Here is a 14,371-nt window from a genome sequence, read left to right on the forward strand (position 1 = left end):
GCGCTCACCCGCTCCTGACTCCACACACGCGCGGAATCCGGATCCGAGGGCCTGGTAATCCAGTGTCCGTGTCTTCCGGGTGACTCTGGTTGTCCCGGATCGCGGCGGCGGCGGCGGCGGTGGCGGCGGCTGAGGGACCCGCGGCCCCGGACACAGCGGCACCGGCCGGGCGGGGCGGAGCGGCGCGGGGAGGGGGCGGAGAGCCGGAGCCGGGGTGGGGTGGGGGGGAGGGGCCGCGGGAACGGATGGCGGCCTGGGCCCCGTAGCAGCGGCGGCTCTACGGCCCGGGGCCCCGGGCGGGCGGAGGTGGCGGCTCCCGGGACCGGCCGCGCGGTGAGTCCGGAGCTTTGTGTGGAGCCGGGACTGGGGGAGGAAAGAGGCGGCGGCACCGATGGGGCGCGGGGCTGAGGGGAGCTGATGGGGGCCGGGGGCGGCGGCGCTGCCTGACGGAGGAAGTGGGGGTTGGGGGGGCTGGGGCGGAGCGAGGGGAAGGTGTGTAGGGGGGGGTCGTTGCGTGGGTGGGGGAGGGGGCGTCGAGGGGCGCTGGGTGAAGTTCAAAGCGTGGCCAGGGCCGGTTCAGGCTGAGGGTAGGGGTGCACGGGAGGGGATTAGGGTCTGGCTAGGTTATGGGAGCAGGCCAGAGAGTTTCCGAGGCGAGTCTGGGTACGTTGAGGGCGCTCAGGGCGACTGGGGCCAGTCAGGGAGTTGGCGGAGTGGGGTGGGGGGGACGGGGGTTGTTCAGAGCATAGGGTCGGAAGCAGGACGTGTGCGTGACCCAGGAGTAGGGAGCAAGGTGGCTGGGATCGTGCAGTAAGAAGGTTGTGGGTGTGTGCCCCTAACAGTCTTCAGGTCACATTTACTCCTGTCCTTTTCTTCAAGATGGAGGGATCCCTGGGCCTGGACCTTAACTGCTATCCTTGTACCCCCGGGAGGGTTTGTGACCCTATCCTGTTTGGAAAATCCATGCTGCCCTCTTTTCCCTTTATGTGTAATTACGGTTGGATCATCTCTGTGCTTTGCTCAGATTCTCCTTCCTCCCTCTGGGGTTGAGGAGGAGGAGACACATCTGACCAATTAATGTGTGTTTGTGAAACAGGCAGCAGCAAACAGTCATTTCAGCTTCTAGGAATTAGGCTCACACAGGGTGGAGAGATCAGAGCCCTTCAGGGGGAATATTTCTGAACAAATCACAGATGATTAAATTCTCTAAGAAACAGCTCCCTACCTAAATCAGAGTGGGAAAGATAGGGAAAAAAGCCTGTCTGTTTCCAGCCATGTGTCCAGAGCCTCAGGGGTTGAGGAGAGTCCCCAAGCCCCTACAGGCCTCCTTTTTCTGTATTAGGCTTTGCTCTGCAGCCTTGAGTTAATTTCACCCCTGCTGCTTTGTCTTGGGGGAGGGAGTGCTGGTTTAGGCTGTTGTGAGGAGATGACTGTTCTGCTGCCACACACAATAGTCGTGTCATTTTATCGGGAGTGCTACCCCAGGGCTGAGAACTGCTGCAGCAGAGATAAACCGGTCCCTCTCACCCGCCTATTGTGTACACAGTGAAGGTCATAGGTTCAAGTCTTGTCTGAGAGCTTTGGATATGCTCCATCTCCCAGGCTCCTCAGTGCCATTTTCTTCCTTTTCCAGACTGGGGCTTGCCATTGGAGGAGGCCAGACAGAAAGGCTCTTCTTTTTGAGTGAGGAACAATGCAGAGCTCATTGGCACACATTTTTCAGAAGAATAGGGGATGCCAGCCATGTTGTGCCTGCCTCTTTGGCTAGCCTGTACTAAGTTGTGAAGGAATAGTGTCTGGTAGACTCAACTATGATGTTTGTTTCAGACCCTTAAGGAAGAAGACTTCAAGGGAAGGTTCTACTCTTAGTTGAATCATCATATTTAATTCTTTTATATAAATGGAACACTCATGCAGTGATTTTTGTTTGTTTAGGAATACCACTAAAAACCTGTGCAGGGTTAAGATGGGGAGTCAAGCCCAGGTGCAGTGGCTCATGCTTGTAATGTCGGCACTTTGGGAGAATGAAGCCAGAGGATGGCTGGATCCCAGGAGTTCAAGACCAGCCTTGGGCAACAAAGCAAGACCCTGTTTCTTTAAAAATAAAAAATAAAAAAGTCAAGAACCAAGTACCTTTTTAATGGTGACTTCCTGGTCAATGATAATAGCACAATAAAAAAGCCACAGAATTTGCCTGTCTGGGCAAGGGCTGTGGGAACAAACCTTTCAATATTTATTTTAACTCTAATGAAAGGACATGACTTGCTCATTGTGCAAAAGTCTGTATCTACCTCTCTACTAAGAAGAAATTTGCCAAAGAAATAAACATTTTTGAAAAAATGTATAGGTCTTAGGGATAATTAGAGAAGTATGAGAACAAACTAGAAGGAATGCTATTGTACATATCTGATAGAAGTGCCCAAATAATGTTTATGTACTATTAGTTGTGTAAAAAAATTATTTGGGACCAGGCATGGTGCACACACCTGTAATCCCAGCGCTTTGGGAGGCTGAGGCAGGAGTATCACTTGAGCCTAGGAGTTTGAGAATGGCCTGGGCAACATAGTGAGAACCCATCTCTACAAAAATTAAAAAAAATAAAGCTAGCTGGGCATAGTGGTACATGCCAGTGGTCCCAGCTACTCAGGAGGCTGAGGTGGGAAGATCGCTTGAGTTCAGGAGTTTGAGACCAGCTTGGGCAACATGGCAAAACCCCATCTCAACAAAAAATATAAAAAATATTAGCTGGGTGTAGTGGCATACGCCTGTGGTCGCAGCTACTTGGGAGGCCGAGGTAGAAAGATCTCATTGAGCCCAGGAGGTTGAGGCTGCAGTGAGCCGTGATTGCACCGCTGTACTCCAGCCTGGGTGATAGACCAGGACCTTGTCTCAAAAAAAAAAAAAAAAAAAAAAAATTATTTGGGCCTGGAAAAGGGGTTTCCATTTAGAACATTAAATACAACTTTTCTTTAAAAAGAGATTAGAAGTAAAACTCATTGTGAGTGGGGAATTGTATATAATGTACTGTGTACACAATAGCCAACCATTTCCCATAGGATATTGTTGAATAAGAACTTTAGCCTTTGGTTTTGGTAAAGGTCTTTCTGAGGCAGGGAGTCTGCCTGTGGTGCCTCCCTTATCCCTTTATTTCAGTGAGTTTCTTTAAATGATGCCCTGCCACTTAGGTGTTGGGCCTTTGATAGGAGGGAACAGGTTGTTCTGACCTTTATATATTTTTCAATAACAGAACTGTCTTCAGGCCTTACTGGAGGTGTTGTCTGTCTTTAGACTATTTCCAACTCTGTGTTCTAGGCATATTTGAGTGAAGCCTCAGCTAAACTGAGTCCAAAGCTTTTTGCTCTTGGGCTCTTAGCATTTATTTCTCAATGCTGTCAGGTGACAGTGAAGGCAGAAGCCTCAGATTAAATTTGTCCTGATTAGATTTAGTGGCTTCAGAGTTGGGCCCTTGCCACAAGGAATCTCATGCGAGTCTTCTGATTGTAACCATCATTCAAAGAGTGCTTTGGATTCCCCCCCAACCACCCCGCCCAGCTTCTTGGTAGAAAAAAATTTCCCTGTGATAGAGGTCTAGAAAGTTGGACAGATTAGTGCTTATTTCGTGAGGATATGGAAGCATAATTTTGGCTCCTGGTAGCAATTATGTAGCAATTAGCATATAGCAACTAAATGACTGGAACACGATAATTTGTTGAGGGGTTTACTGATTGCTCTGTCAAGTGGAAGTGCCACTCCTTATTTATTTGACTCAGAACACTATTGCCTGAGCTTGGCCATGGAGACTAAGTATAGCAATGATATGTGTTCTCCAGAAGTTCCCACTCTGCTTCCTCTTTGTATTTACTTCTTTGCCAGGTACCTTAGTACTTGTACTGCCCTTTTCTCCTACTCCGAAGCAATTGTTACTTCCCTTATGGAAAACTGGTCATGGATGGGAATACTGTCAAGCAGATGGAACTAGCCTGAGATAAGGTAGCCTTATATTGTGTGGGAAGTTTTCTTTTCAGTCACTTAATTCTCTCTTCTACTTGATTTTTCAAAATCAGTTTCCTTTAAAACAAACAAACAAAAACCCCACAAAATGCAAAATATCATAGTGTATTAAATACGCCTTCATGATACCTTCCTTATAAAAGTCTGTGACAGACAAAATGAAGATAGGTGATGTTGATTGGCAGGTTCTGGGTCCACTAAGTGTCAGTGAAGGACTCTTTTCACTAGGGAACAGGTAATTCACCAAAGCACCTGCCTAGCTGGGCATGTGGAATTGGCAGCAGCTGTGCAGCTGAAGAGGGATTACTGAGCAGGTGGTTGAAGAATCACATGCCACAGTGACAAGAAAATACTTGGTCTTCCGTGGTTTAGGTTCAGTTTGTATGTGTGAAATTGCACTTTGTTTCACATTTCTTAATGCTTGTTGATTTGTTTGTAAGATGGTAATAGAATAGAGAAAGAGATTCTTCTGTATCTGTGGTTTTTTCGATCACTGAGTAGCATGCCCTAGACATGGCCCTACACTGCTCTATTGTATTTATGGGAGTTCTGGCTTGGGAGGGAAATAGTGGTAATTCAGTGTTTCTAGTACTTGTTTATTAAAGGGAAATGGGAAGGAGAAAATTCCTTGCTTTCAGTGTGGTGAAAAAGATTTACCCTACTGGGTGGATACCTAATAGGTTTTATGCAAATGATGTAATTGATTTTTTGTGTAAGTGTTCCTGACATGCCTTACTCAAGATATTTGCATGTGTTTTTATATTAGGAATATATTTCCCCACGTGAAGTTTGCATCTCTTCAGTTTTTTGTTTTTTTTGTTAATTTGTTTTTTCTTTTTTTAAGACGGAGTTTCGCTCCTGTTGCCCAGGCTGGTGTATAATGGTGCGATCTCGGCTCACTGCAACCTCTGTCTCCCAGGTTCAAGGGATTCCTTGGGTCAGCCTCCCGAGTAGCTGGGACTACAGGCGCCCACCACCAAGCCCAGCTAATTTTTGTATTTTTAGTAGAGATGGGGTTTCATCATGTTGGCCAGGCTGCTGTCGAGCTCCCGACTCAGGTGATCCACCCGCCTCGGCCTCCCAAAGTGCTGGGATTACAGGTGTGACGCATCACGCCCTGCCAGTTTTTTTTTTTTCTTCAATTTTTAGTTTCTCCCAGAACCTTTGTAACTCTTCCCTGACATTGACATTAACATCACTTGTTAGAACCAAGTTGTCACCAGAACAAATAATGTTAAGAAACATCAGCACTAAATATTTATCTTAAAAACGGATATAGGGCCGGGTTCGGTGGCTCACGCTTGTAATCCCAGCACTTTGGGAGGCTGAGGTGGGCGGATCACAAGGTCAGGAGATTGAGACCATCCTGGCTAACATGGTGAAACCCCGTCTCTACTAAAAATACAAAAAATTAGCTGGGCGTAGTGGCGGGTGCCTGTAGTTCCAGCTAGTTGGGAGGCTGAGGCAGGAGAATGGTGTGAACCCAGGAGGCGGAGCTTGCAGTGAGCCGAGATTGCTCCACTGCACTCCAGCCTGGGCAATAGAGGGAGACTCCGTCTCAAAAAAAAAAAAAAAATGGATATAGGCCGGGTGCAGTGGCTCATGCCTGTAATCCCAGCACTTTGGGAGGCTGAGGCGGGCAGATCATCTGAGGTCAGGAGTTTGAGACCAGCCTGGCTGACATGGTGAAATTCCGTCTCTACTAATAATACAAAAATTAGCCAGGTGTGGTGGTGCACGCCTATAGTAATTCCAGCTACTCGGGAGGCCGAGGCAGGAGAATCGCTTGAACCGGGAGGTGGAGGTTGCAGTGAGCTGAGATTGTGCCATCGCACTCCAGCCTGGTCAACAAGAGTGAAACCCTGTCTCAAAAAAAAAAAAAAAAGTTGGTGGGGAGTATAGCATTTCCTATAACTTGGGAAAAGTCTATTTGAGGTTTTCTGAAAATTCAGGTTTGTTTTTTTTTTTTTTTATAGATTATCACCTTCTCTTAATATGATTTTCTCTTTCATATGTTCGTGCCACCAATAGGCAATGCCATAGAGCCTAAAACTTATAAGCAAGTAACTTTGTGTTTATTTTCTGACCTTTTTAGTGCCTTCCATTCATTTTCTATATTAGGCCAACAGGTTGTGTGCCCCTTCTCTTGAAACATACACACAGGACCTAATGGAATTCACAGGGTACTAATTAACGGGTGATTGAAGAGAAATGAGCCATATGAACTGTTTTAAAGTTCAGAACTCTCCCACAGCACAAGTGGAGTGAAGGCTCTTTGAGGGAAAGTGAGGCCAAACTATGACTCAGGTCAGGGCCTATGGAGCACTGTGTAGACGGGACATTTGCAGTAATCTACCTAAACCTGGTTTATAAGCTAGCTTTAAGTGGAAGCCTAGCGACAGCAGTTAGTTGTTTAGTATTCACTTCTAGGAAAGAATGTCAAGTTCTTGATTTCCTCATATGAAGCCATGGCAGTTTTTGTGTTTGTTTTATTAAAACTATTCACAAACCACTTATCCTTTCCTAGCACTCTCAGTAGTTTGCTTCCTTTTACCTCTCCCCCACCCCCATCTCTTATCCCACTTCTCTACCCTGAAGACTTCTTCTCTAGCAGCTTGGAAACACTAATTACTGTAGCTATTATAGTCACAACCCAGATCCTCCACCTCCTTCTCTCTCACCCCTTTCTTTCTTCCCCCCTCCCTTTGCTCTAGCAGCAGGAGTTGAGCTGCAGTCTCATGAGCACAGTCAGATCTATGAATGAGCTTTATATCTTGTCAAGGCAGAACTCCAGATCCAACAGGGCTAATTTTTCATGGTTCTCTTGCTGTTTGTTCTTGGATCAGAGTCCCAGAAATAAGAGATGGCAAATACCTATCAGGTCATATCTAGTCCATCACTCAGGGACAAACCTAGGATTTTTCTCTTGTCTCTGAGAACTTTTTCCTTCTTTCTTTTGCAGGTGAGAGCTGTCTGATGCCAAGCAAGCTCTGAAACTGCCTTCTTTTTATTGTGTTCTCTGGTCATTAGTGTCTGGCCAACTACTTTGGTTTTTTTTTTTAATTATTCAATTTTCAGGAATACTTGCTCCCAGCAATATCTCTACCCCTTCTTCAGTGCTTTCTTCTTGATTGTTGGCATCACCTTTGTGGATTCCTTTTGTACCATCAGTTATCTATGCCAGAAGTATCACTTTTCTGATCTTTGCCACAAGTGTCACTGTGGCCTGCTTTTAAGGAGGTAATTTGATGGAAACACAAGACATAAATTCTAGCAGGTGGTAATTAATAAAATACTTTAGAAAATATGTGCCTCGGCCAGGTGCGGTGGCTCACGCCTGTAATCTAAGCACTTTGGAAGGCGGATCATGAGGTCAAGGAATCGAGACCATCCTGGCCAACATGGTGAAATCCCGTCTCTACTAAAAATACAAAAATTAGCTGGGCTTGGTGGCGCACGCCTTTAGTCCCATCTTCTCGGTAGGCTGAGGCGGGAGAATTGCTTGAATCTGAGAGATGGAGGTTGCAGTGAGCAGAGATCATGCCACTGCGTTCCAGCCTGGCAACAGAGCAAGACTCTGTCAAAAAAAAAAAAAAGAAAATATGTGCCTTAAGTAACCCCTGTACTATATGAACAAATGTTGCTTCTTCTGTTCTAACACTTCTCTTTATGCGGATGAAATTTTATTTTTCTGTGTCTTTGTTACAGTTAAAATATTGTCTAGAGTATTATGTTTTCTTTACTAGTATGCTTTTTTTTTTTTTTCTTTTTCTTTTTTGAGACAGGGTCTTGCTGTGTCACCAGGCTGGAGCATAGTGGCACAATCACCATCACAGCTCACTGCAGGCTCAACCTCCTGAACTCAAGCAATTCTCCCACCTCAGCCTCCCAAGGATTTGGAAGTACAGGCAGGCACCACTACAGCCAGCTAATTTTTTTTTTCCTCCCTTCGTCCGTCCTTTCCTTTCCTTTCCTTTCTTTCTTTCTCTCTTTCTCTCTCCTTCCTTCCTTCCTTTCCCTTTCTCTGTCTCTTTCTTGCTTTCTTTCTTTTCCTTCCTTCCTTTCTTTCTTTCTCTTTCTTTTTCTCTCTTTCTCCCTTTCTTTCCCTCGCTCCCTCCCTTCCTTCCTTCCCTCCTTCCTTCCTTCCCTCTTCTCTCCTCCTCCTCCTTCTCCTTCCTTGAGACAGGGTCTCACTCTGTTGCCTAGGCTAGAGTGCAATGGCACAATCACAGCTCATTCCAGCCTCGATGCCGCCACACCTGGCTAATTTTTTTGTGTTTTTTGTTTCACTGTGTTGCCCAGGCTTGTCTCGAACTCCTGGGCTCAAGCTACCCTCCCACCTTGGCCTCCCAAAGTGCTGAGATTATAGGCGTGAGCCACTATGACCAGCCCAATTTTTAAATTGTTTTTGTAGAGATGGAGTCTTACTATGTTGTGTGCCACTGCATTCCAGCCTGGTTGTCCAGGCTGGTCTTGAACTCCTGGACTCAAGCCACAGGCATGAGCCACCATGCCTGGCTAGTGTAGCTTTTCAAAGAATAGAGGGGGAAAAAATCATAGAATTGAGAGTCATAAAACTCAGATTCTGATCATTACTATGCCTCTAATTAGCTCTTTGACCTTGTGCAAGTCATGCCCCTGTTTTCATGTACCTCATCTGTAAAATGAACATATTAGACAGGATGATCACTGCGGTTCCATTTAGCTGTAGAACTTCAGAATACCAGGATTGAGAGTCGGGTTGACACCTGTAGTCCTAGCACTTTGGGAGGCTGAGGCAGGAGGATCACTTGAGCCCAGGAGTTGGAGACCAGCCTGGGCAACAGAGAGGCCTCATATCTTAAAAAAAAAAAAAAAAAAAAAAAAATTCAGCCTGGCCAACATGGAGAAACCTTGTCTCTACTAAAAATACAAAATTAGCCATGCATGGTGGTGCATGCCTGTAATCCCAGCTATTTGGGAGGCTGAGGCAGGAGAATCACTTGAACTTGGGAGGTAGAAGTTGCAGTGAGCCAATATCAAGCCATTGTACTCCAGCCTGGGCAACAGGAGAGAAATGCCGTTTCAATAAATAAGTAAATAATTAGCCAGGTGTTGTGCACTGTGGTCCCAGCTCCTCAAGAAGCAGAGATGGGAGGATCGCTTGAGCCCGGGAGGTCGAGGCTGCAGTGAGCTGTGATCTCACCACTGCACTTCAGCCTTAGTGACAGAGCAAGACCCTGTTTCCAAAAAAAAAAAAAAAAAATTATAGATTATGGTGGAAGAACAGGACAAAAGTTTTTGACATAAGTGAGCTTTTTTTTTTTTTTTTTTTTCCTATTGCTATGTCAAAAATATAGCCAGTATTGTATTCAGAAGGGCTAATGAGTGCAATTTCAGCTCCCTGGGGCTTGACTCTCACTACTCTTTGATTTGTTTGGAAAGCTGGACTTTTTATTAGGCCATCTTTTTTTGGAGGGTTTTGTAGCCTCATTCTGCAGGCTCACCAGCTTGCCACATATATCTTTTTCTAGTGTGCTTAAGACATAGGAGTGGAAATCAGAAAGCTGCAAAAAAAGCTGGCCTAGCGTGGTGGCTCACGCCTGTAATCCCAGCACTTTGAGAGGCCGAGGCAGGTGGATCAGGTTGAGGTCAGGAGTTCGAGAAAGCTGCAGAATAGGAACCTTAGCTTGTGAGAAGAAAGTTGTACCTGGAAGGATTTGCCATCTATCAATAAGAAGTAACTTTGTAAGTTGAGTCAAGGAGCTAATAATCTATTATATCTGAAATCTGGGAGCTAAATTGGACTGATTATGGAGGTTAGTTGGGTATTTTTCCACTTTTGACTAGTCAGTAGAAGCTCCACTTTGAATTAACTTCTTGGGACGAGTACAAGTTGAGTTGCCCAGAGTGTTTTGTTCAGAAAATAAAATTATGTTGTTATTTATATATTTTTGACAGGGTCTTACCCAACCTTGACCTAGTGGGTTCACCTCAGCCTTCCAAGTAGCAGGGACTACAAAAGTGTGCCACCACGCCTGGCTAATTTTTGTATTTTTTTTTTTGTAGAGATGATGTTTGCCATGTTGCTCAGGCTAGTCTTGAACTCCTAGGCTCAAGCCATCCTCCTGCTTCAGCCTCCCAAAGTGCTGGAATTATAGGTGTGAGCCACTGCACCCAGCCAATGACGTTATTTTTAATGCTGAAAATGCACATTGATGACATTTGGTGACGTATGACGAACAAGGGGGTATCTCTGAAATACCCTCCTAAAAGAGACGAGAAATTAAAAACTGGTTGGTTGGTAAGTGTTTCAGGAACTTTCAGATTGAGAGTAATGAGTAATGTTAGGAAGTATTTGCTTTCAAGCGGTTTTTTTTTTTTTTTTTTTGGAGATGAAGTCGCTCTGTTGCCCAGGCCGGAGTGCGTTGGCGCGATCTTGGTTCACTGCAACCTCCGCCTCCTGGGTTCAAGCAATTCTCCTGCCTCAGTCTCCTGAGTAGCTGGGATTACAGGCGTGTGCCACCATGCCTGGCCAATTTTTGTATTTTTAGTAGAGACGGGGTTTCACTATGTTGGTCAGGCTGGTCTCGAACTCCTGAACTCATGATCTGCCTGCCTTGGCCTCCCAAAGTGTTGGGATCATTGGCGTGAGCCACTGCGCCTGGCCGCTTTCAAGCAGTTTTTTTGTTTGTTTGTTTGTTTGCTTTGTTTTGTTTTTGAGACGGAGTCTCGCTGTGTTGCCCAGGCTGGAGTGCAGTGGTGCAATCTCGGCTCACTGCAAGCTCCGCCTCCCGGGTTCACGCCATTCTCCTGCCTCAGCCTCCCGACTAGCTGGGACTACAGGCGCCCGCCACCACGCCCGGCTAATTTTCTTTTTTTTTTTTTTAATTTTAGTAGAGACGGGGTTTCACCGTGTTAGCCAGGATGATCTCGATCTCCTGACCTCATGATCCGCCCGTCTCGGCCTCCCAAAGTGCTGGGATTACAGGCATGAGCCACCGTGCCCGGCCTCAAGCAGTTTTAAGGAAATGAAATTACACAACCAAGTTGTTAATTCTCTGTGTTAGGATTTTTATCGGCATTTTCCAGTTAATTCTTTGATATGGGACTTCAAGTAGCAGCTATTAATACTTATTGAATGGTAAGAGGATGCTGGTCTTTTAGTCTGTTGTTGTTGTTAACATAGCAGAATCACAGGTTTAATCTACCTTTGAACATTGGAAATAATGTTCACTGTTTTCAGATTTGTACTTAAAACATCTGTTGGTCCAGGCACGGTGGCTCACACCTGTAATCCCAGCACTTCAAGAGGCCAAGGCTAGCAGATCACTTGAGGCCAGGAAGAGACTAGCCTGGTGAACATGGTGAAATCCCATCTCTCCTAAAAATACAAAAAAATAAGCTAGGCCTAGTGGCATATGCCTGTAATCCCAGCTACTGGGGAAGCTGAGGCATTAGAATCATTTGAACCTGGGAGGCAGAGGTGGTAGGGAGCCGAGATTGCACTACTGTACCCCAGCCTGGGTGACAGAGCAAGATTGTGTCTTTAAAAAAAAAATCTATTGGTCTGAGTAGAAAAGTTTAATAGACAAAACTATTGTTTGTTTTGGATCATTAAAAAGTCCTGAGAGTGGGCTGGGCGCGGTGGCTCACACCTGTAATCCCAGCACTTTGGGAGGCGAAGGTGGGCAGATCACCCGAGGTCAGGAGTTTGAGACCAATCTGACCAACATGGAGAAACCCTATCTCTACTAAAAATACAAAATTAGCCGGGCGTGGTAATGCATGCCTGTAATCCCAGCTACTTGGGAGGCTGAGGCAGGAGAATCGCTTGAACCCGGGAGGCGGAGGTTGCCGTGACCTGAGATCGTGCCATTGCACTCGAGTCTGGGTGACAAGAGCGAAACTCCGTCTCAGAAAAAAAAAAAAAAAACTTGAGAGTGCCTTGCTTTATTCCCAGCCATCTGTAGCACATTACTAGTTTTTAGGTCATCTAAAAGTTATTTGGGGAAGTGTTCCACTTGAATGTGAGATTTTAGAATGATTTATATTAGAAATATGGCCGGGTGCAGTGGCTTGCGCCTGTAATCCCAGCACTTTGGGAGACCAAGGCGGGCAGATCACCTGAGATCAGAAGTTCAAGACCAGCCTGACCAACATGGAGAAACCCTATCTCTACTAAAACACAAAAAAATTAGCCGGGCGTGGTGGTGCATCCCTGTAATCCCAGCTACTCGGGAGGCTGAGGCAGGAGAATCGCTTGAACCCGGGAGGCGGAGGTTGCAGTGAGCTGAGATTGCACCATTGCACTCCAGCCTGGGCAACAAGAGTGAAACTCTGTCTCAAAAAAAAAAAAAAAAAAAAAAGATTTATATTAGAAATATAAGTAGTTTTTTTCCCCTGCCCCCCCGAGATGGAGTTTCGCTCTTGTCGCTCCCAAGTAGCTGGGATTACAGGCATGCATCACCGCGCCTGGCTAAATTTGTATTTTCAGTAGAGATGGGGTTTCTCCATGTTGGTCATGCTGGTCTTGAATTCCCGACCTCAGGTGTTCCGCCAACCTCAGCTTCCCAAAGTTCTGGGATTACAGGCATGAGCCACCTCACCTGACCAATATAAGTAGTTTTTTTGTTTGTTTTTGTTTTGTTTGTTTGTGACAAACTGTCGCTCCGTCGCCCAGGCTGGAGTGCAATGGTGCAGTCTTGGCTCACTGCATCCTCAGCCACCTGGGTTCAAGTGATTCTCCTGCCTCAGCCTCCCGAGTAGCTGGGATTATAGGTGTCTGCCACCACGCCCGGCTAATTTTTGTATTTTTTAGTAGAGATGGGGTTTCTCCATGTTGGTCAGGCTTGGTCTCAAACTCCTGATCTCAAGTAATCCACCCTCCTCGGCCTACCAAAGTGCTGGAATTACAGCCGTGAGCCACCACGCCCAGCCTATAAGTAGTTTTTATAGATGGTTTAACAAAAAGTGCGAAGTGCAGCATGGGGGTTGGATTGCAAAGTAGCCAAAGTGGGTACCACGAAACCTCAGACCACAGCATGAAATCCAGATTAGGCAGTTAGTCCACATTGCTGGTACCACATTTCATGCTGGTATCTATAGAAAGTTTCTTAGACTGTAGTTCAGTATTTGTGGCAAAGGATAGCAGTGTCTGCTCTATCCTGTGTACAAAGTACAGCTACTGGGGTCTTGGGATATTAGCAGTGGCATACCTAGCAACATTCCTAGGTGGGCACTTTGTGTCTGGTTGAGATGAATTTTCATTCATATAAACAGAAGTGAATGTTCATGAATATAAGACAGGTGCGGTGGCTCTTGCTTGTAATCCCAGCACTTTGGGAGGCCAAGATTAGAGGATCACATGAGCCTAGGAGTTCAAGGCCAACCTGGACACATAGTGAGACCCCATCTCTACAAAAAATTTGAAAACTTGCCATGGTGGCACACTCCTGTAGTTCCAGCTACATGGGAAGTGAATCACTTGAGCTCAGGAGGTTGAGGCTGCAGTGAGCTGTGATCATGCCACTTTATTCCAGCCTGGGCAATAGTGAGACCCTGTCTCAAAAAATAATAAAAAAAAATAAAGACCAAGAATGTACCTTGTAAATTTCAGTTACAAATTCTGAAATTCGGTGTAAAACTCAGCGTTTATCTTTGTTTTGGAATGGATGCTTCTAGAGCAGAGTTCTAAAGAATGGTATCAGAAATGAAACTATCAGAAAAGACATGGAATTGTGAAGCTTATGAGATACATATCTGAAAGGTATATAGGGAAGGGAAGAAATTCGTTTCTACTTGACATACGCTTTCAGATGTACTTCCAGTTCATAATTTGAAACCTGTCTATGCTTTTCTCTTTGAAGCATTGCTGGTCTTCCAGTTGCTTTGGCTTAAAACTTTTGACTGATATTTGGTTCTTTTTTTTTGTTCTGTTTTGAGATGGAGTCTTGCTCTGTCGCCCAGGCTGGAGTCCAGTGGCGCGGTCTTGGCTCACTGCAACCTCTGCCTCCCGAGTTGAAGTGATTCTCCTGCCTCAGCCTCCCAAGTAGCTGGGATTACAGGTGCCCATCACCATACCTGGCTAATTTTTGTATTTTTAGTAGAGGCAAGATTTCACCATGTTGGCCAGGCTGGTCTCGAACTGCTGACCTTGTGATCCGCCTGCCTCGGCCTCCCAAAGTGCTGGGATTACAGACATGAGCCACCGCGCCTGGCCTCATATTTGGTTCTTTTTTTCATCCTCACCACCTCGTTTGAATCATTCACCAAATTAAGTATCTAAGGATTCACTAATTGGATAGCCTGACATTTAGCCTCACTTTTTCTTTTTCTTTTTCTTTTTTTTTTAACGTAGAGTCTTGCTCTGTCACCCAGG

General features: G+C 45.7%; 1 protein-coding gene across 1 annotated transcript in view; it reads left to right on the forward strand.

Annotated features, from left to right (window-relative positions):
* Positions 1-242: 242 nt before the first annotated feature.
* ZNF609 (zinc finger protein 609) overlaps positions 243-14,371 on the forward strand; it is a 237,652-nt gene continuing 223,523 nt past the window's right edge. The window contains exon 1 of the mRNA XM_025390661.1: positions 243-333. The gene's annotated coding sequence lies outside the window, so the exon portion shown is untranslated. The remainder of the gene's footprint in view (positions 334-14,371) is intronic.

Source organism: Theropithecus gelada, chromosome 7a, assembly GCF_003255815.1.
Source record: "Theropithecus gelada isolate Dixy chromosome 7a, Tgel_1.0, whole genome shotgun sequence".
NCBI lineage: Eukaryota > Metazoa > Chordata > Mammalia > Primates > Cercopithecidae > Theropithecus > Theropithecus gelada.